General features: G+C 39.5%; 1 pseudogene; it reads left to right on the top strand.

Annotated features, from left to right (window-relative positions):
* Positions 1-392: 392 nt before the first annotated feature.
* The window catches only part of LOC106701014 (peptidyl-prolyl cis-trans isomerase A-like), a 117,815-nt pseudogene continuing 95,917 nt past the window's right edge, over positions 393-22,290 (top strand).

Raw genomic sequence — 22,290 nt, forward strand, 5'->3', positions numbered from 1 at the left:
GAGGAGCCACCCCAGGTCCGAGGTCAGGGGCAGCGGCTGAGAGTATCAGACTGCGACGGCGCAGGAATGGCTGAGAGGAGCTACCCTGCGTCCGAGATCAGGCGGTGCGGCTGAGAGGAGATACCCAGTATCCAAGGTCAGGGGCGGCGGCCAGGAGGAGCTACCCCAGGCCCCACTCCCGAATCCAGGGGTGGCAGCCAGGAGAAGCAACCCCACGCCCTAGGCCAGGGGCAGTGGCCAGGAGAACCAACCCAACATCCATGGAGTCGTGGCTGGGCAGGCGCAGGAGGGCCTAGAGGAGCTATCCCACATTGAAGGTCAGGAAGGGCAGAGGTGAGGATTTACCCCTCGTCCAAGGTAAGGAGCAATGGCTGCGCTTTGCTGAAGCAGACATGAAGAGAAACCTCACGCCCAAGGTAAGAGAAACCCAAGTAAGACGGTAGGTGTTGCAAGAGGGCATAAGAGGGTAAACACACTGAAACCATACTCACAGAAAACTAGTCAATCTAATCACACTAGGACCACAGCCTTGTCTAACTCGCTGAAACTAAGCCATGCCCGTGGGGCAACCTAAGATGGGCGGGTCATGGTGGAGAGATTTGACAGAATATGGTCCACTGGAGAAGGGAATGGCAAACCAATTCAGTATTCTTGCCTTGAGAACCCCATGAACAGTATTAAGAGGCAAAATGATAGGATACTGAAAGAGAAACTCCCCAGGTCAGTAGGTGCCCAATATACTACTGGAGATCAGTGGAGAAATATCTCCAGAAAGAATGAAGGGATGGAGCCAAAGCAAAAAGAATACACAGCTGTGGGTGTGACTGGTGATAGAAGCAAGGTCTGATGCTGTAAAGAGCAATATTGCATAGGAACCTGGAATGTCAGGTCCATGAATCAAGGCAAAATGGAAGTGGTCAAACAAGAGATGGCAAGAGTGAATGCCCACATTCTAGGAATCAGCGAACTGAAATGGACTGGAATGGGTGAATTTAACTCAGATGACCATTATATCTACTACTGTGGGCAGGAATCCCTCAGAAGAAATGGAGTAGCCATCATGGTCAACAAAAGAGTCTGAAATGCAGTACGTGGATGCAATCTCAAAAACGACAGAATGATCTCTGTTCGTTTCCAAGGCAAACCATTCAATATCACAGTAATCCAAGTCTATGCCCCAAGCAGTAATGCTGAAGAAGCTGAAGTTGAACGGTTCTATGAAGACCTACAAGACCTTTTAGAACTAAACCCCAAAAAGATGTCCTTTTCATTATAAGGGACTGGAATGCAAAAGTAGGAAGTTAAGAAACACCTTGAGGAACAGGCAAATTTGGCCTTGGAATACGGAATGAAGCAGGGCAAAGACTAATAGAGTTTTGCCAAAAAAATGCACTGGTCATAACAAACACCCTCTTCCAACAACACAAGAGAAGACTCTATACATGGACATCACCACATGGTCAACACCGAAATCAGATTGATTATATTCTTTGCAGCCAAAGATGGAGAAGCTCTATACAGTCAGCAAAAACAAGACCAGGAGCTGACTGTGGCTCAGACCATGAACTCCTTATTGCCAAATTCAGACTTAAATTGAAGAAAGTAAGGAAAACCACTAGACCATTCAGGTATGACCTAAATCAAATCCCTTATGATTATACAGTGGAAGTGAGAAATAGCTTTAAGGGCCTAGATCTGATAGATAGAGTGCCTGATGAACTATGGAATGAGGTTGGTGACATTGTACAGGAGACGGGGATCAAGACCATTATCAAGACCATTTCTATAGAAAAGAAATGCAAAAAAAGCAAAATGGCTGTCTGAGGAGGCCTTACAAATAGCTGTGAAATGAAGAGAAGCAAAAAGCAAAGGAGAAAAGGAAAGATATAAACATCTGAATGCAGAGTTCCAAAGAATACCAAGAAGAGATAAGAAAGCCTTCTTTAGCAATCAATGCAAAGAAATAGATGAAAACAACAGAATGAGAAAGACTAGAGATCTTTTCAAGAAAATCAGAGATACCAAAGGAACATTTCATGCAAAGATGAGCTCGATAAAGGGCAGAAATGGTATGGACCTAACAGAAGCAGAAGATATTAAGAAGAGGTGTCAAGAATACACAGAAGAACTGTACAAAAAAGATCTTCACAACCCAGATAATCACGATGGTATGATCACTCACCTAGAGCAAGACATCCTGGAATGTGAAGTCAAGTGGGCCTTAGAAAGCATCACTATGAACAAAGCTAGTAGAGGTGATGGAATTCCAGTTAAGCTATTCCAAATCCTGAAAGATGATGCTGTAAAAGTGCTGCACTCAATAGGCCAGCAAATTTGGAAAACTCAGCAGTGGCCACAGGACTGGAAAAGGTCAGTTTTCATTTCAATCCTAAAGAAAGGCAATGCCAAAGAATGCTCAAACTACTGCACAATTGCACTCACCTCACATGCTAGTAAAATAATGCTCAAAATTCTCCAAGCCAGGCTTCAGCAGTATGTGAACTGTGAACTTCCTGATGTTCAAGCTGGTTTTAGTAAAGGCAGAGGAACCAGAGACAAATTGCCAACATCCGCTGGATCATAGAAAAAGCCAGAGAGTTCCAGAAAAACATCTACTTCTGCTTTATTGACTATGCCAAAGCCTTTGACTGTGTGGATCACAATCAACTGTGGAAAATTCTGAAAGAGATGGAAATATCAGACCACCTGATCTGCCTCTTGAGAAATTTGCATGCAGGTCAGGAAGCAACAGTTAGAACTGGACATGGAACAACAGACTGGTTCCAAATAGGAAAAGGAGTACGTCCAGGCTGTATATGGTCACCCTGTTTATCTAACTTCTATGCAGCGTATATCATGAGAAATGCTGGACTGGAAGAATCCCAAGCTGGAATCAAGATTGCCAGGAGAAATCTCAATAACCTCAGATATGCAGATGACACCACCCTTATGGCAGAAAGTGAAGAGGAACTCAAAAGCCTCTTGATGAAAGTGAAAGTGGAGAGTGAAAATGTTGGCTTAAATCTCAACATTCAGAAAACGAAGATCATGGCATCCAGTCCCACCACGTCATGGGAAATAGATGTGGAAACAGTGTCAGACTTTATTTTTCTGGGCTCCAAAATCACTATAGATGGTGACTGCAGCCATGAAATTAAAAGACGCTTACTCCTTGGAAGGAAAGTTATGACCTACTTAGATAGCATATTCAAAAGCAGAGATATTACTTTGCCAACAAAGGTTCGTCTAGTCAAGGCTATGGTTTTTCCTGTGGTCATGTATGGATGTGAGAGTTGGACTGTGAAGAAGGCTGAGCATCGAAGAATTGATGCTTTTGAACTGTGGTGTTGGAGAAGACTCTTGAGAGTCCCTTGGACTGCTAGGAGATCCAACCAGTCCATTCTGAAGGAGATCAGCCCTGGGCTTTCTTTGGAAGGAATGATGCTAAAGCTGAAACTCCAGGACTTTGGCCACCTCATGCGAAGAGTTGACTCATTGGAAAAGACTCTGATGCTGGGAGGGATTGGAGGCAGGAGGAGACAGAGGATGAGATGGCTGGATGGCATCACTGACTCGATAGATGTGTGTCTCAGTGAACTCCGGGAGTTGGTGATGGACAGGGAGGGCTGGCCTGCTGCGATTCATGGGGTTGCAAAGAGTCGGACACGACTGAGCGACTGATCTGATCTGATCTGATTATTCAACTTCTCAGCTGATTTGGTTCATTATTAAAAGACATGATTAAAAATCTCCTTGCTGGTGAATCTGAGTCATCAAGGTCTGAGTTTGTAATAGTCTTTCATTAATCCCCACCTCCACTACTTCCACAGTATTAGCTGTGGGAATATGAATATGCACCCTCATTGAATTTCAGAATCCATCCCCCTTATGAAGCAGTATCAATACTTTCAGTTAACCATCAGGTTTAGTACTCCAAGGCATAGCATTTTGCCATGCATTTCAATGGTATAAGGAAATAAAACTGAATGGTATTCACAGTCATGTACCAGCTCAATAGAAATATATATATATATATTTTTTTTTACCATGGTAGAAATAAAACCATGTTGACAACTAGTGTGCATTAATTGACAGAGTTAAGAATGGGAGAAAAAATGTTCACAGTTGTGTTATTGGACATCAACACAAAGAACTTGTCAAATTTCACTCTAATTTTTGAACCTGTGTAATTTGAAGACTGGCATCTTATATCGGTTGCTGTTCAAAACATAATAACATATCTTGAAAGATAGCACTGCAAACTTTCCAGTAATTGCTTCCCTGATGGTTCTGTCAGGAAGACTTTGATATTCTGTGGCACCATTCTAACAAGTTAGATATTTCTCTGTGATTTGGAATATAGTAATATTAGTGGCTTCTATTTGTATATTCATATTGTCTTAGTTTGGGACAGTAAAATATGTTCTTTGGTCAAAATCAAGGGAGCATTTTATATCATGATAGTGAATAAATCATTCTGTAAGAAACAAATTTTGGTGTCTGCCAGGATTATGTCTGGCAGTCCAAGAAAGGCAAATTCAAATGCAAAATAATTATCAGTTTTACTGACAAATTGCTCTCAGATCCATTTCCCAAGGGAAATAATGTAACTGACTTTGCCACCAGGTGACTTAAAAAAAGAATCCTGCTGACTGTTCCCATACTATAGGTTAATCACTAATCTCCAATGTTGTCATGTTGGTACTCAGCAGTAGCAATTACCAGATATGTTTAATTGAGAGGAAATTCTATTGCTAAGCCAGTGCTTGTAATTTATGCAAACTTGGCCACATTTTTCCCAAGCCTGTTGAACATATCTACTGAATAAGTTCAACTAAAAATTTATACTGACTGATATCCATAACAGGCCATTTTGTCCATTAAATTACTGAGAAATCTGTTATTGGTGCCCTTTTGTTAATAGCCACATGAGACATAAACATCCTTACATCTCTATTTATTCTGAGAGTTCCGTCCATATTCCACATTCACAGATCCATTTATCCTCAAGATTTTTACTTTTCTAGACCCTGTGCATTCATCCAAACTATAATTACTTTCCAAGATTATGAGCCCTGAATTTGACTACTTCTGAGTTAAATATATAAAGTACTTGAACAATGGCCTCCTGAGAGGATTTACCTTGCCTGGTGTTCTTCAAACCATAACTCTTACTCCATTGAATGATACTGTTGTATAATTGTATGTCTACTGTACTGTACTGTCATATATTTGTGGCTTTTCCCAATATATGTGAAATGAGTTGTATTTTTAATTCCTCACTTACCTACTTACAGAACATTTTCAAGGAACTATAGGAGTGTATTGAAGGAATAGTGGGTCAACGTGGTAGAAGTCGGTGCCATTTACTTTGGAACACCTATTGATACAAATTACTATCACATTAGAAAAATTTGGACTCTACATCCTATATACAACTTCCACTTAAAGATACAGTGTTGTAGCACGGCTTTATGATTTGGTGGGTCTGATTATCTATTCCATGTTGAACAGTCCAAGTTACACCCTCACTCATCCTAATGGTCAAACTCTTAGTCCTTAGAGGGCTTCCCAGTGATGCTAGTGGTGGTAAAAAAAAAAAAAAAAAAAAATCCTCTTACCAATGCAGGAGACATATGAGATGTGATTTCAGTCCCTAGGTTAGGAAGATCCACTGGAGGAGGAAACGGCAATCCCCTCCAGTATTCTTGCCTGGGGAATCTCATGGACAGAGGAGCCTGGTGCGCTACAGTCAGGGGGGTTGCAAAGAGTTTGACACAACTGAGCATCTGAGTACTTAGTCCCTGCTAGGCCCAAAAGCTAAATGAGTCTTGTTTCACAAAGAGAAAATATTTTGTTTTATTTTTGTAGAAGAGGGCATGACTGCTTTGCACTGGCAGAATAAACACTGTGTTTCTCAGAACGGGGATTACCAGAAAATCTCTAGAGCATCGAATATACTCAACACATTTAGAACACTATTTAAAAAGCTGGACCATAAATACCAAGAGGCAAACCAGTTTTCTCTGCAAGTTAGAATTGTTACAAATCCTTCTCTTTCTCTTGAAACCATTTTAAACCTGTAACCTTATAAATTATTCAATAGATCAAAGCATCACAGACATAGGAATTACACATTTTCACCACAATCTAGTCAGAGATTTGATCATTATTTCTATTTTCTTTTATTGTAGTAAAATCTATCTAACAAAATTTGCCTTGTTAAATGTACAATTCATTGGCATCAGTTACACTCATAATGTTATGCAATTATCACTATTATTTCTAAATCTCTTTCATCACCTCAGACATTCTACACCAATTAAACAATAACTCTCCTTTCCTCTCTTTCTTTTACTGCAGATAACCTCTAATCAATTAAAACTTTTTGTTTGTATGAAGTTACCTATTTTAGATATTTCATAATAGTATAATTATTTAAAACTGACCTTTTGTGTTTTCTTTATAATGTTTTCAAGATCCATCCATGTTTCAGAACTTCATTTTTGTGGCTGAATAGTATTCTTTACTACATATGCACATACACACATATGTGTATGTCCACATTTTATTTATTGATTAATTTACTGATGGGTACTTGAATTTTTTCCACCTTTTGGCTATTGTGAACAATGTTGTAGTGAAGATTGGCATATCAATATCAAGTTCCTCTTTTCCATTATTTCAGGTATATGCCTAACTTAGGAGTGGAATTTCTAGGTCATATGGTGATTCTATTTAACTTATTGCAGCCGTGTAGACTTTGCTACATTGGCTGCACCATGCTACATATCCAACTGAAATGCATAGGGGTTCTAATTTATCTACTAATACATCCTGCCCCAAATTTATCATTTACCATTTTTAAATTTACATCCATCTTCCTATGTGTGAAATTTTATATCATTGTATTGTTACTTACATTTCCCTAATGACTAATGATATTGAATATTTTTTTAATATTTTTGTAGGCCATTTGAAATTCTATTTAGAGAAATATCTATTCAAGTGCATTGCTTAGTTTTTAGTGCATTTTTTGTCTTTTCTGTTATAGAGTTGTAAGAGTTATTTTTTTTTTATTAGAAGTGTTAAACCCTTGTCAGATAAATCATATACAAATACTTTCTCCCATTCTGTATGTTATATTTAAACTTTCTTAATACTGCTTTTGATGAACAAAATTTTAATTTTGATGAATTTTCTTTCTTCTTCTTGTTGTTCCTGTTTTGCTTTATTTTAGATTTTTATGTCATACCTAAGAATACAATAACAAACCAAAGGTGATGAAGATTTACCCTTATCTTTCCTTCTAAGAAGTTGTTGACCCAATTTGGATAATTTTCTTTATGGTATGAGGTATGGGTTCACCTTCATTCTTAGGCATGTGGAAATTCAGTTGTCCCAGCACTTTGTTGAACAGACTATTCTTTTCCTATAAATAACCTTGGTTCAGTTCACTTCACTCAAGCTGAGTCGCTCAGATCAGATCCAATCAGATCAGTCGCTCAGTCGTGTCCGACTCTTTGCGACCCCATGAATCACAGCACGCCGGGCCTCCCTGTCCAACATCAACTCCCTGAGTTCACCCAGACTCATGTCCATCGAGTCAGTGACGCCATCCAGCCATCTCATCCTCTGTCGTCCCTTTCTCCTCTTGCCCCAAATCCCACTCAGCATCAGAGTCTTTTCCAATGAGTCAACTCTTCGCATGAGGTGGCCAAAGTACTGGAGTTTCAGCTTTAGCATCATTCCTTCCAAAGGAATCCCAGGGCTGATCTCCTTCAGAATGGACTAGTTGGATCTCTTTGCAGTCCAAGGGACTCTCAAGAGTCTTCTCCAACACCATAGTTAAAAAGCATCAATTCTTTGGTGCTCAGCCTTCTTCACAGTCCAACTCTCACATCCATACATGACATTAGGAAAAACCATAGCCTTGACTAGACGAACCTTTGTTGGCAAAGTAATGTCTCTGCTTTTGAATATGCTATCTAGGTTGGTCATAACTTTCCTTCCAAGGAGTAAGGGTCTTTTAATTTCATGGCTGTGGTCACCATCTATAGTGATTTTGGAGCCCAGAAAAATAAAGTCTGACACTGTTTCCAATGTTTCCCCATCTATTTCCCATGAAGTGATGGGACTGGATGCCATGATCTTCGTTTTCTGAATGTTGAACTTTAAGCCAATTTTTTCACTCTCCATTTTCACTTTCAACAAGAGGCTTTTTAGTTCCTCTTCACTTTCTGCCATAAGGGTGGTGTCATCTGCATATCTGAGGCTATTGATATTTCTCCTGGCAATCTTGATTCCAGCTTGTGTTTCTTCCAGTCCAGCGTTTCTCATGATGTACTCTGCATAGAAGTTAAATAAACAGGGTGACCATATACAGCCTTGACGTACTCCTTTTCCTATTTGAAAACAGTCTGTTTTTCCATATCCAGTTCTAACTGTTACTTCCTGACCTGCATACAGATTTCTCAAGAGGCAGATCAGGTGATCTGATATTTCCATCTCTTTCAGAATTTTCCACAGTTGATAGTGATCCACACAGTCAAAGGCTTTGGCATAGTCAATAAAGCAGAAATAGATGTTTTTTCTGGAACTCTCTGGCTTTTTCTATGATCCAGCGGATGTTGGCAATTTGATCTCTGGTTCCTCTGCCTTTACTAAAACCAGCTTGAACATCAGGAAGTTCATGGTTCACATACTGCTGAGGCCTGACTTGGAGAATTTTGAGCATTACTTTACTAGCGTGTGAGATGAGTGCAATTGTGCAGTAGTTTGAGCATTCTTTGGCATTGCCTTTCTTTGGGATTGGAATGAAAACTGACCTTTTCCAGTCCTGTGGCCACTGCTGAGTTTTCCAAATTTGCTGGCATATTGAGTGCAGCACTTTCACAGCATCATCTTTCAGGATTTGGAATAGCTCAACTGGAATTCCATCACCTCCACTAGCTTTGTTCGTAGTGATGCTTTTTAAGGCCCATTGACTTCACATTCCAGGATGTCTGGCTCTAGGTAAGTGATCACATCATCGTGATTATCTGGGTCGTGAAGATCTTTTTTGTACAGTTCTTTTGTGTATTCTTGCCATCTCTTCTTAATATCTTCTGCTTCTGTTAGGTCCGTACCATTTCTGTCCTTTATTGAGACCATCTTTGTATGTAATGTTCCTTTGGTATCTCTGATTTTCTTGAAGAGATCGCTAGTCTTTCCCATTCTGTTGTTTTCCTCTATCTCTTTGCATTGATCATTGAAGAAGGCTTTCTTATCTCTTCTTGCTATTCTTTGGAACTCTGCATTCAGATGTTTATATCTTTCCTTTTCTCCTTTGCTTTTTGCTTCTCTTCTTTTCACAGCTATTTGTAAGGCCTCCCCAGACAGCCATTTTGCTTTTTTGCATTTCTTTTCCATGGGGATGGTCCTGATCCCCGTCTCCTGTACAATGTCATGAACCTTATTCCATAGTTCATCAGGCACTCTATCTATCAGATCTAGGCCCTTAAAGCTATTTCTCACTTCCACTGTATAATCATAAGGGATTTGATTTAGGTCATACCTGAATGGTCTAGTGGTTTTCCTTACTTTCTTCAGTTTAAGTCTGAATTTGGCAATAAGGAGTTCATGGTCTGAGCCACAGTCAGCTCCTGGTCTTGTTTTTGCTGACTGTATAGAGCTTCTCCACCTTTGGCTGCAAAGAATATAATCAATCTGATTTTGGTGTTGACCATCTGGTGATGTCCATGTATAGAGTCTTCTCTTGTGTTGTTGGAAGAGGGTGTTTGTTATGACCAGTGCATTTTCTTGACAAAACTCTATTAGTCTTTGCCCTGCTTCATTCTGTATTCCAAGGCCAAGTGTGCCTGTTACTCCAGGTGTTTCTTGACTTCCTACTTTTGCATTCCAGTGTTATATAACGAAAAGGACATCTTTTTGGGGTTTAGTTCTAAAAGGTCTTGTAGGTCTTCATAAAATTGTTCAACTTCAGCTTCTTCAACGTTACTGGTGGGGGCATAGACTTGGATTACTGTGATATTGAATGGTTTGCCTTGGAAACGAACAGAGATCATTCTGTCGTTTTTGAGATTGCATCCAAGTACTGCATTTCAGACTCTTTTGTTGACCATGATGGCTACTCCATTTCTTCTGAGGGATTCCTGCCCACAGTAGTAGATATAATGGTCGTCTGAGTTAAATTTACCCATTCCAGTCCATTTCAGTTCACTGATTCCTAGAATGTGGGCATTCACTCTTGCCATCTCTTGTTTGACCACTTCCATTTTGCCTTGATTCATGGACCTGACATTCCAGGTTCCTATGCAATATTGCTCTTTACAGCATTGGACCTTGCTTCTATCACCAGTCACACCCACAGCTGTGTATTCTTTTTGCTTTGGCTCCATCCCTTCATTCTTTCTGGAGATATTTCTCCACTGATCTCCAGTAGTATATTGGGCACCTACTGACCTGGGGAGTTTCTCTTTCAGTATCCTATCATTTTGCCTCTTAATACTGTTCATGTGGTTCTCAAAGCAAGAATACTGAAGTGGTTTGCCTTTCCCTTCTCCCGTGGACCACATTCTGTCAGATCTCTCCACCATGACCCGCCCATCTTAGGTTGCCCCACAGACGTGGCTTAGTTTCAGTGAGTTAGACAAGGCTGTGGCCCTAGTGTGATTAGATTGACTAGTTTTCTGTGATTATGGTTTCAGTGTGTCTGCCCTCTGATGCCCTCTTGCAACACCTACCGTCTTACTTGGGTTTCTCTTACCTTGGGCGTGGGGTATCTCTTCACGGCTGCTTCAGCAAAGTACAGCCATTGCTCCTTATGTTGGACGAGGGGTATTTATTTGTGACCCCATGGACTGCAGCACACCAGGCCTCTCTGTCCATCACCAACTTCCGGAGGCTACTCAAACTCATGTCCATTGAGTTGGTAATGCATCCAACCTTCTCATCCTCTGTTGTTCCCTTCTTCTCCCACCTTCAGACTTTCCCAACATCAGGATATTTTCAAATGAGTCAGTTCTTCACATAAGGTGGCCAAATTATTGGAGTTTCAGCTTCAACATCAGGCCTTCCAATGAATATTTAGGGTTGATTTCCTTGAGAATGAACTGGTTGGATCTTCTTGCTATACAAGGACTCACAAAGGTATTTTCCAACCTTCAGTGCTCAGCTTTCTTTATAGTCCAACTCTCACGTCCATACATGACTACTGGAAAAACTATAGCCTTGAATAGATGGATCTTTGTTGGCAAAGTAATGTCTCTGCTTTTGAATATGCTATCTGGGTTGGTCATAACTTTCCTTCCAAGGAGTAAGCGTCTTTTAATTTCATGGCTGCAGTCACCATCTGCAGTGATTTTAGAGCTCCCCAAAATAAAGTCTGTCACTGTTTCCACTGTTTCCCCATCTATTTCCCATCTAGTGATGGGACCAGATTCCATGATCTTCATTTTCTGAATGTTGAGCTTTAAGCCAACTTTTTCACTCTCCTCTTTCACTTTCATCAAGAGGCTTTTTATATCCTCTTCACTTTCTGCCATAAGGGTGGTGTCATCTGCATATCTGAGGTTATTGATATTCCTCCTGGTAATATTGATTCCAGCTTGTGCTTCTCCCAGCCCAGCGTTTCTCATGATGTAATCTGCACATAAGTTAAATAAGCAGGGTGACAATATACAGCCTTGAAATACTCCTTTCCCTATTTGAAATCAGTCTGTTGTTCCATGTCCAGTTCTAACTGTTGCTTCCTGACCTGCATATACGTTTCTCAAGAGGAAGGTTAAATGGTCTGGTACTTCCATCTCTTTCAGAATTTTCCACAGTTTGTGGTGATCCACACAGTCAAAAGTTTTGGCATAGTCAATAAAGCAGAAATAGACGTTTTTCTGGAACTCCTTTGTTTTTTCAATGATCCAATAGATGTTGGCAATTTAATCTCTGGTTCCTCTACATTTTCTAAAACCAGTTTGCACATATGGAAGTTCACAGTTCATGTATTGTTGCAGCCTGACTTGGGCCCATTGACTTCACATTCCAGGATGTCTGGCTCTAGGTCAGTGATCACATCATCGTGATTATCTGGGTCGTGAAGATCTTTTTGTACAGTTCTTTGTGTATTCTTGCCATCTCTTCTTAATATCTTCTGCTTCTGTTAGGTCCATACCATTTCTGTCCTTTATTTGAGACCATCTTTGTATGTAATGTTCCTTTGGTATCTCTGATTTTTCTTGAAGAGATCGCTAGTCTTTCCCATTCTGTTGTTTCCTCTATCTCTTTGCATTGATCGTTGAAGAAGGCTTTTTATCTCTTCTTGCTATTCTTTGGAACTCTGCATTCAGATGTTTATATCTTTCTTTTTTCTCCTTTGCTTTTTGCTTTCTTCTTTTCACAGCTATTTGTAAGGCCTCCCCAGACAGCCATTTTTTTTTTTTGCATTTCTTTTCCATGGGGATGGTCCTGATCCCCGTCTCCTGTACAATGTCATGAACCTTATTCCATAGTTCATCAGGCACTCTATCTATCAGATCTAGGCCCTTAAAGCTATTTCTCACTTCCACTGTATAATCATAAGGGATTTGATTTAGGTCATACCTGAATGGTCTAGTGGTTTTCCTTACTTTCTTCAGTTTAAGTCTGAATTTGGCAATAAGGAGTTCATGGTCTGAGCCACAGTCAGCTCCTGGTCTTGTTTTTGCTGACTGTATAGAGCTTCTCCACCTTTGGCTGCAAAGAATATAATCAATCTGATTTTGGTGTTGACCATCTGGTGATGTCCATGTATAGAGTCTTCTCTTGTGTTGTTGGAAGAGGGTGTTTGTTATGACCAGTGCATTTTCTTGACAAAAACTCTATTAGTCTTTGCCCTGCTTCATTCTGTATTCCAAGGCCAAATGTGCCTGTTACTCCAGGTGTTTCTTGACTTCCTACTTTTGCATTCCAGTGTTATATAACGAAAAGGACATCTTTTTGGGGTTTAGTTCTAAAAGGTCTTGTAGGTCTTCATAAAATTGTTCAACTTCAGCTTCTTCAACGTTACTGGTGGGGCATAGACTTGGATTACTGTGATATTGAATGGTTTGCCTTGAAACTAACAGAGATCATTCTGTCGTTTTTTGAGATTGCATCCAAGTACTGCATTTCAGACTCTTTTGTTGACCATGATGGCTACTCCATTTCTTCTGAGGGATTCCTGCCCACAGTAGTAGATATAATGGTCGTCTGAGTTAAATTTACCCATTCCAGTCCATTTCAGTTCACTGATTCCTAGAATGTGGGCATTCACTCTTGCCATCTCTTGTTTGACCACTTCCATTTTGCCTTGATTCATGGACCTGACATTCCAGGTTCCTTTGCAATATTGCTCTTTACAGCATTGACCTTGTTTATCACCAGTCACACCCACAGCTGTGTATTCTTTTTGCTTTGGCTCCATCCTTCATTCTTTCTGGAGATATTTCTCCACTGATCTCCAGTAGTATATTGGGCACCTACTGACCTGGGGAGTTTCTCTTTCAGTATCCTATCATTTTGCCTCTTAATACTGTTCATGTGGTTCTCAAAGCAAGAATACTGAAGTGGTTTGCCTTTCCCTTCTCCCGTGGACCACATTCTGTCAGATCTCTCCACCATGACCCGCCCATCTTAGGTTGCCCCACAGACGTGGCTTAGTTTCAGTGAGTTAGACAAGGCTGTGGCCCTAGTGTGATTAGATTGACTAGTTTTCTGTGATTATGGTTTCAGTGTGTCTGCCCTCTGATGCCCTCTTGCAACACCTACCGCCTTACTTGGGTTTCTCTTACCTTGGGCGTGGGGTATCTCTTCACGGCTGCTTCAGCAAAGTACAGCCATTGCTCCTTATGTTTGACGAGGGGTATTTATTTGTGACCCCCATGGACTGCAGCACACCAGGCCTCTCTGTCCATCACCAACTTCCGGAGGCTACTCAAACTCATGTCCATTGAGTTGGTAATGCATCCAACCTTCTCATCCTCTGTTGTTCCCTCTTCTCCCACCTTCAGACTTTCCCAACATCAGGATATTTTCAAATGAGTCAGTTCTTCACATAAGGTGGCCAAATTATTGAGTTTCAGCTTCAACATCAGGCCTTCCAATGAATATTTAGGTTGATTTCCTTGAGAATGAACTGGTTGGATCTTCTTGCTATACAAGGACTCACAAAGGTATTTTCCAACCTTCAGTGCTCAGCTTTCTTTATAGTCCAACTCACGTCCATACATGACTACTGGAAAAAAACCATAGCCTTGAATAGATGGATCTTTGTTGGCAAAGTAATGTCTCTGCTTTTGAATATGCTATCTGGGTTGGTCATAACTTTCCTTCCAAGGAGTAAGCGTCTTTTAATTTCATGGCTGCAGTCACCATCTGCAGTGATTTTAGAGCTCCCCCAAAATAAAGTCTGTCACTGTTTCCACTGTTTCATCTATTTCCCATCTAGTGATGGGACCAGATTCCATGATCTTCATTTTCTGAATGTTGAGCTTTAAGCCAACTTTTTCACTCTCCTCTTTCACTTTCATCAAGAGGCTTTTTATATCCTCTTCACTTTCTGCCATAAGGGTGGTGTCATCTGCATATCTGAGGTTATTGATATTCCTCCTGGTAATATTGATTCCAGCTTGTGCTTCTCCCAGCCCAGCGTTTCTCATGATGTAATCTGCACATAAGTTAAATAAGCAGGGTGACAATATACAGCCTTGAAATACTCCTTTCCCTATTTGAAATCAGTCTGTTGTTCCATGTCCAGTTCTAACTGTTGCTTCCTGACCTGCATATACGTTTCTCAAGAGGAAGGTTAAATGGTCTGGTACTTCCATCTCTTTCAGAATTTTCCACAGTTTGTGGTGATCCACACAGTCAAAAGTTTTGGCATAGTCAATAAAGCAGAAATAGACGTTTTTCTGGAACTCCTTTGTTTTTTCAATGATCCAATAGATGTTGGCAATTTAATCTCTGGTTCCTCTACATTTTCTAAAACCAGTTTGCACATATGGAAGTTCACAGTTCATGTATTGTTGCAGCCTGACTTGGAGAATTTTGAGCATTACTTTACTGGTGTGTAAGATGAGTACAGTTGTGAGGTAGTTTGAGCATTCTTTGGCATTGCCTTTCTTTGGGATGGGAATAAAAACTGACCTTTTCCAGTCCTGTGGCTACTGCTGCATTTTCCAAATTTCTGGCATGTTGAATGCAACACTTTCGCAGCATCATATTTTAGGATTTGAAATAGTTCAGTTGGAATTCCATCACCTGCACTAGCTTTGTTTGTAGTGATGCTTCTTAAGGCCCACTTGACTTCACATTTCAGGATGTCTGGCTCTAGGTGAGTGATCACACCCTCGTGATTATCTGGGTCATGAAGATCTTTTTTGCATAGTTCCTTTGTGTCTTCTTGCCACCTCAATATCTTCTGCTTCTCTTAGGTCCATACCATTTCTGTCCTTTATTGAGCCCATCTTTGCATGAAATGTTCCCTTGGTGTCTCTAATTTTCCTGAAGTCTTTACCATTCTATTGTTTTCCTCTATTTCTTTGCATTGATCATTGAGGAAGTCTTTCTTTTCTCTTCTTGCTATTCTTTGGAGTGCTGTATTCAGTTGGGTATACCTTTCCTTTTCTCCTTTGCCTTTCACTTCTCTTCTTTTCTGATATTTTAAGCCCTCCTCAGACAACCATTTTACCTTTTTGCATTTCTTTTTCTTGGGGATGGCCCGGATCACTGCCTCCTGTACAGTGTCACAAAGCTCTGTCCATAGTTCTTCAGGCCCTCTGTGTATCAGATCTAATCCCTTGAATCTATTTGTCACTTCCACTGTATAATTGTAAGGGATTTGGTTTAGGTCATACGTGAATGGTCTAGTGGTTTTCCCTACTTCAATTTAAGTCTGAATTTGTTAAGAGTTTTTGACTTAATGACTATTTTGGGTAATACAATTTAGTCACCTCAGTTTTCTTTGTGTTACTACTTGCATGGAATGTCTTTTTACATCCATCTACTTTCAATCTAGTTGTGTTTATAGATATAATATGAGGCTCTTGTAGACAGAATGCCAATGAATCATGTTTAATATTCCATTCCCTAAATGTTTTATCTTGATTGCAGTTCAGTCTATTTACATTTCAAACAAATATTCATAAGGAAAATTTTTTGTCATTTTGATATGTGTTTGCTTTACATACTACACTTTTTTTGGCTCTTTCAGCCTCCAATACTGCCTTATTTTGTGTCCAGTTGATTTTTTTATAGTGAATTGTTCAAGTTCTCTTCTCATTTCCTTATGTATACATTTCGAAAATATTTTCTGTGGAAATACTATCGGAATTACAAAATATTCTAATATACTTTAGGTCCCCTAAATATGAATGAGTTCCGTTTTGAGAGCACCCGGTGTCTCAGTTTGTAAAGAATCTGTCTGCAATGCAGGCGGCTGCCTTCAATGTGGGAGAGGTGGATTTGATTCCTGGGTCAAGAAGATCCCCTGGAGATGGAAACAGCAACCCACTCCAGTATTCTTGCCTGGGAAATCCCATGAACAGAGCAGCCTGCTAGGCTACATTCCATGGAGTTCCAAGAGTTGGACACAACTTAGTGACTAAACCAACACTAATCTGTACGCCCATCCATGTTGCTACAAATGGCAATATTTCATTCTTTTTTATGTTTGGGTAATATTTCATTGTATATATGTATACATCCATTGCATATATATATATATATATACACACACACACACACACACACACACACACTATATCTTCTTCTATTTTATTTTTTAAAATTTAAATTGGTGGTGTAAAGGAGAAGGCAATGGCACCCCACTCCAGTGATCTTGCCTGGAGAATCCCAGGGACGGGGGAGCCTGGTGGGCTGCCATCTATGGGGTTGCACAGAGTCAGACACGACTGAAGCAACTTAGCAGCAGCAGCAGCAGCAGCCTCTTAACAATGTTGTGATAGTTTCAAGTGCTCACAGAATTAATAATTTCAGTTTCCTTATACTCAAAGCTTGATGATTCTTTATTTTATCTGCTTAAATCTACTATCCAATCTCATTGGGGAATTTTTCATTTCAGTTGCTATGTTTCAGAACCCTAGAATTTCTGTTTGTTTCCTTTTAACATCAATATTTCTTTACTTTTATTTTGTTCATACATCATTTTTTCCTGATTTCCTTTAGTTCTTTGTCCATGATTTACTTTAGTTCTTGAGCATATGTAAGACAGTTTTTTTAAAGTAATTAGTAACCGCAATGCCTGGGTTTCCTCAGGGACAGTTTCTGTCAATTATTTTCTTCCTTTGACTAGTGAACACTTTTCTCTTTCTTTATATGACATGAGTTTGGATCAGTTTTGAAAACTGGACAATAAATATTATAATGTGTTAAATCTGGAAATCAGATTGTCCCCCTTCTCCAGGGTTTGATATTTTTGATAGCTATAATCTATTTTCTTAGTACTTTTTCATGAATATACATATACTTTTTCAAAGTATATTCTTTGTCATGTGAGTCACTGAAGTTTCTGTTCCTTCAGTTTATATTCGTCTAGTGTTTTACAAATTTCCTCATTTTCTAAGAGACAGAAGACAAAAACAATTCTTACCATTTTCTTGGATCAGCTCTGTGACCTGGTATTCCAATATTTAGTCAGTCCATTTACAACTCAGATAGGTGTGCTCCCAATTCCACTGAATCTAGAGATTAATTAGAGGTGCAAATTTAGTATCCTCCTGGGGTTTCACTGAGCATGTATCCTGCCATGGGTTTATGAGTGATATTCCCAATTATACATGAGCACTTTTGAATATCTGAATTTCTCAAAGAAACCCTCCCCAGTTGTTCTTCCACGGATTTAGATTATTAATTGTATGTCTCTACCTTTTTTTTTTTTTTTTTTAACTCTGACTCTGACTGATAATTTTTTCATGGGGAAGGCAATGGCACCCCACTCCAGTACTCTTGCCTGGAAAATCCCATGGATGGAGGAGCCTGGTAGGCTGCCGTCCATGGGGTTGCAAAGAGTCGGACACGACTGAGCGACATCACTTTCACTTTTTACTTTCATGCGTTGGAGAAGGAAATGACAACCCACTCCAGTGTTCTTGCCTGGAAAATCCCATGGATGGAGGAGCTTGGTAGGCTGCAGTCCATGGGGCTGTGAAGAGTCGGACATGACTGAGCGACTTCATTTTCACTTACCATGTTTTCAAGCAATATATACACTTCTATGGCCTGAGACAGTTCTAAATTGGGCACAAAAGTTATGAGAACCTTACATTAGTTCTTCAGGTATTCTCCAAAATGTAGAAGACAGAAACTAAATATTTCACAAATAAGTTCTCTAATACTCCTCCAGAACCAGAGATTAGGTTTCCACAATGGGAACAGGAAATTCCATCATAAAGATCACCACCCAGTCAGAGAGAGTATAGGTCAAATGTGACTAAAAATGGAACAAATACATTCCTGCCATTTTTGTTTCCTTTTCTTTGATTCAGCATTTTGTTGATTACTTTAAAACTTTATTTTATAGAGTTATGATAGGTTTGGTTCTGGAAGTATCTGCCTCTTTTTTTAAAAATTATTATTATTTTTATATTGAAGGGTAATTGCTTTACAGAATTTTGTTGTTTTCTTTCAAATCTCAACATAAATCAGCCATAGGTATACATATATTCCCTCCTTCCTGAACCTTCTTCCCATCACCCTCCAATCTCACCCATCCATGTTGACACAGAGTCACTTTTTGAGTTTCCTAAGCCATATGGCAAATTCCCATCAGCCATCAGTTTTACACATGGTAATGTAAATATCCATGTTACTCTTTCCATATATCTCACCCTCTCTTCCCCTCTCCCCATGTCTGTAGGTCTGTTCTCTATACCTGCTTCTCCATTGCTTCCCTGTGAATAAATTCTTCAGTACCATTTTTCTAGATTCTGTATATGTCCATTAGAATACGATATTTATCTTTCTCATTCTGACTTACTTCACTCTGTATAATAGGCTCTCGGTTCATCCACCTCATTAGAACTGACCAGAAGGTCTTTCCTTTTATGGTTGAATAATATTTCGCTGTATATATGTACCACTATTTCTTTATCCATTCATCTTTCGATGGATATCCAGGTTGGTTCCATGTTCTAGCTATTGTAAATAGTGCTGAAATGAACAATGGGATACACGTGTTTTTTTCAATTTTTGTTCCCTCAGGGTATATGCCTAGGAGTGGGATTGGTGGGTCATATGGTGTTTTTATTTCTAGTTTTTTGAGGAATCTCCATACCATCTTCCATAGTAGCTGTATCAATTTACACGCCCACCAACAGTGCAAAGGGTTCCCTTTTCTCTACACCCTTTCTAGCATTTACTGTTTGTAGACTTTTTGATGATCGCCATTCTGACTGGTGTGAGGTGATGTTTCATTGTAGTTTTGATTTGCATTTCTCTAACAATGACCAAAGCTGCACATCTTTTCATGTATTTGTTAGCTATCTGTATGTCTTCTTTGGAGAAATGTGTTTTTATGTCTTTTTCCCACTTTCTGATTGGGTTGTTTGTTTCCCTGGTGTTGAATTGTATGAGCTGCTTGTATATTTTGGAGATTAATCCTTCGTCAGTTGTTTCATTTGCTATTATTTTCTCCCATTCTCAGGGCTGTCTTCCCACATTGCTTATAGTTTCCTTCAAAAGCTTTTAAGTTTAATCAGGCCCCACTTGTTTACTTTTGTTTTTATTTCCATTATTCTCAGTGGTATGTCATAGAGGATCTTTTTTGATTTATGTCATCAAGTGTTCTGCCTATGTTTTCCTCTAAGTTTTATAGTTTCTGTTCTTACATTTAGGTCTTTAATCCATTTTGAGTTTGTCTTTGTGTATGGTGTTAAGAAGTGTTCTAATTTCATTCTTTTACATGTAGCTGTCCAGTTTTGCCAGGACCCTTTATTGAAGTGGCTACCTTTGCCCTATTGTATATTCTTATCTCCTTTGCCAAAAATAAGGTACCCATAGATGCCTGGATTTATTTCTAGGCTTTCTATTTTGTTCCATTTGTCTATATGTCTGTTTTTGTGCTGGTATCATACTGCCTTCATGACTGTAGCTTTGTAGTATAATCTGAAGTCAGGTAGGTTGATTCTTCCAGCTCCATTCTTCTTTCTCAAAAATACTTTGGCTATTTGAGGTCTTTTGTATTTCCATATGAATTGTGAAATATTTGTTCTAGTTCTATGAAAAATGTCATTGGTAATTTGATAGGGATCACAGTGAATCTGTAGATTGCATTTGGTAACAGAGTCCTTTTCATAATATTGATTCTTCCTACTCAGGAACATGGGATATCTCTCCATCTGTTTATGTCGTATTGGATTTCTTTCATTAATGTCTTATAATTTTCTGTGTATAGTTATTTTGTCTCCTTCAGTTCAGTTCAGTTCAGTTGTTCAGTCGTGTCTGACTTTTTGTGACCCCATGAATTGCAGCACACCAGGCCTGCCTGTCCATCACCAACTCCCAGAGTTCACTAAAACTCACGTTCATTGAGTCAGTGATGCCATCCAGCCATCTCATCCTCTGTCGTCCCCTTTTCCTCCTGCCCCCAATCCCTCCAGCATCAGAGTCTTTTCCAATGAGTCAACTCTTCACATGAGGTGGCCAAAGTACTGGAGTTTCAGCTTTAGTACCATTCCTTCCAAAGGACACCCAGGACCAATCTCCTTTGAATGGATTGGTTGAATCTCCTTGCAGTCCCAGGCACTCTCAAAAGAGTCTTCTCCAACACCACAGTCCAAAAGCATCAATTGTACGGTGCTCAGCTTTCTTCACAGTCCAACTCACACATCCATACATGACTACTGGAAAAACCATAGCCTTGACTAGACAGACTTTTGTTGGGAAAGTAATGTCTCTGCTTTTGAATATGCTATCTAGATTGGTCATAACTTTCCTTCCAAGGCTTAGGTAAGTTTATTCCTAGATATGTATTTCTTTTTGTTGCATTGGTGAATGGGATTGACTCCTTGATTTCTCTTTCTGATTTTTCACGGTTAGTATATAGAAATGCAAGTGATTTCTGTGTAGATTTTGAATCCTGCGACTTTGCTGCACTGATCAGTTATAGTAATTTTCTGATACTATGTTTAGGGTTTTCTATGTGTAGTATCATGCCATCTGCATCAATGAGAGCTTTACTTCTTCTTTTCTGACCTGGATTTATTTTATTTCTTTTTATTCTCTGATTGCTGCAGCTAGGACTTCTAGAACTATGCTGAATAACAGTGATGAAAGTGAACACCCTTGTCTTAGTCATTATCTTAGGGGGAGTGCTTTCAATTTTCACCATTGAGAATAATGTTTGCTGTAGGCTTATCATATATGACCTTTACCATGTTTAGGTAGGTTTCTTCTGTGTCCATTTTTTGAAATGTTTTAATCATAAATCCGGAGAAGGCAATAGCAACCCACTCCAGTACTCTTGCCTGGAAAATCCCATGGACAGAGGAGCCTGGTAGACTGCAGTCCATGGGGTTGCTAAGAGTTGGGCACAGCTGAGTGACTTCACTTTCACTTTTCACTTCTATGCATTGGAGAAGGAAATGGCAACCCACTCCAATATTCTTGCCTGGAGAATCCTGTGGATGGAGGAACCCGGTGGGCTGCCATCTATGGGGTCGCACAGAGTTGGACACAACTGAAGCGACTTAGCAGCAGCAGCAATCATAAATCAGTGCTGAATTTTGTCAAAGGCTTTTTCTGCATCTATTGAGATTATAGTTTGGCTTTTATCTTTCAGTTTAATAAGGTGTATCAAATTGATTGACTTGAGTATATTGAAGAATCCTTGCATCCCTGGAATAAACCCAACTTGATTAGGGTGTATGAGCTTTTTGATGTGTTGCTGAATTCTGTTTGCTAAATTTTGTTAAGGATTTTTGCATCTATGTTCATCAGTGATATCAGGCTGTAGTTTTATTTTTGTGTGTGTTGTCTTTGCCTGGTTTTGGTATCTGGGTGATGGTGGATTTGTAGAATGAGTTTGGAAGTGTTCCTTCCTCTGCAATTTTTTGAAAGAGTTTTAAAAGGATAAGCATTAGCTCTTCTCTGAATGTTTGACAGAATTCTCCTGTGAAGCCATCTGGTCCTGAGCTTTTGTTTTTTTGTGAGATCTTTGATCACAGCTTTAATTTCAGTGCTTGTAATTGGCTTGTTCATAATATGTATTTCTTCCTGGTTCAGTCTTGAAAGACTGAACTTATCTAAGAATCTGTCCAT

This window comes from Bos mutus, chromosome 15, assembly GCF_027580195.1.
Source record: "Bos mutus isolate GX-2022 chromosome 15, NWIPB_WYAK_1.1, whole genome shotgun sequence".
NCBI classification, from domain to species: Eukaryota; Metazoa; Chordata; class Mammalia; order Artiodactyla; family Bovidae; genus Bos; species Bos mutus.